We start from the raw sequence: 1749 nt of genomic DNA, 5'->3' as shown, positions 1-1749 counted from the left end.
TCTCCTAGGGGTCTTTGATCTGTGATTTCTCTCGATGGACGGCCCCCTAAAAAAGGCACTTCACCGGTTGATCTGAATGTTGATTCCTCTGCTGACTCTGAACTAGCAGATGACCAACCAAAATTGGAGTTGGCATGGCGGTGACGTCTGGTATATTGTTGTCATTGTTGTCGACCATACGAACCTTGACCTTTAGGGTGGTTCTGACAAATGTAGATCTGGCCCAGTCGATAGTCCTCCAGGTCACGTGCCCATTTATTCCTTTTCGTAGTTTCAACTTCGCTTCTAAATTTCTGTAGGGCCTGGCTGGTTCTGTCAGAGATGTCTTTCTATTCCTCTGCTATGCTAGGCGACTTCAATTCCTGCTCAGCATGAGAGGCCGCGAAAGCTGTATTTGAGATTTCCATCTGTAAGTACTCCAAGTGGCATCTGGAATAGTCAGAATGGCAATTTTCATTTCTGAATTCGCCAGTATACAAGTGGCGTCATCTTCGGTGTATGCAAAGCCCAGGGGCCAAACTGGAGTCCCTGTGTCAGGTCGATTAGTCACACCTGTGCCTCTGTTCAAAGAGGGATATTATTTATGTGTGGGCACCTCGGGTGGCATTATTACTATCTGGGGAGAAAATGTAAAGGTTGTGTAAACAAAGCCATGCTAGAAAAGTTAGGGGTCACAGATATGAATGTGAAATTCGGGAGACAAATTGCGACCAGGAGAAGTCATTATGCCAGTCTGGGCATGATGGAGAAGAAAAGTTTGGCATATACAAGAAATGTTCTGTAGGTGAGGGTCCCACCTCTGTGAGCTCCACCTTTGGGGAGAAAGCTCTCAACCGTACAACATGGCGAGGTCTCAGCACTGGAACATGCCACAAGTATCTGCTGTTGAAATACTTATTTAAGATCTCCTTCGCACATACTAATTTTTGCAGTGTTTTTCATGGCGTTTTCTACAAGTGTATTTGGTGGGTGTTTTTTGTTACATTTGTACATTTTTTTCTTCCCTTTTTGATGCCATGTAAAGAAGTCTGTGGCATGCTGCATTTATGGGGCACTGGGAGACACAAACCTAAAAAAGCACAAAATAAAAATCCTGTTTTTCTACACTTTTCAAACCTTTCTATAAAGTAACATCTGACCACAACGTTGATGACAAAAAAAAAAAGATGTGTTTAAAAAATGCCATTGTAATACCACAGAGAATCCTGGAAACACGGTATATGAATCCAGGCTATTTCTGCATGCATAGAGCGAGGAACCACATACCTAGGTGTATGTTCACACGGAGGAATTCATTGCAGAGTTTTCGGTGACAAATTCCGTTTCTATTTCCGATATGGAAACTAAATAAAAGTGATGTCACTTCCTTTAGCTACGGCATTGTTAACACGCATGGAATTCCGATGCAGAAATGACGTGGAAACTTCTTGAGTTTTTGTATTGGAATTCCGCAAGCAGATTTTGCCCATTGACAGGGCAAATTCCGCGTACAGACCAGTGGCAGAATGCTGCGGTTTTTGGAGGTGGAATTCGCCATGGAAAAGTCTGCAACGAAGTCCACCGTGTGAACATATTCTAAGTGCTTTTCATGTTTCCCAATTAACCTACAGCTGACCTTTGGCCATCGTGTTTTTTGTAACAAAAAAGGTAGGAAAAAAATATGCCACAAAAAAAACCTTTTTTTTCTCAAAAAATGATGCGTATATGAAACCCCTGGGAAGGTAAAATCAAATAAACAGAGGCTAATAA

This window comes from Eleutherodactylus coqui, chromosome 8, assembly GCF_035609145.1.
Source record: "Eleutherodactylus coqui strain aEleCoq1 chromosome 8, aEleCoq1.hap1, whole genome shotgun sequence".
Lineage (NCBI taxonomy): Eukaryota > Metazoa > Chordata > Amphibia > Anura > Eleutherodactylidae > Eleutherodactylus > Eleutherodactylus coqui.
Note: the sequence above shows the minus strand (reverse complement) of the source record.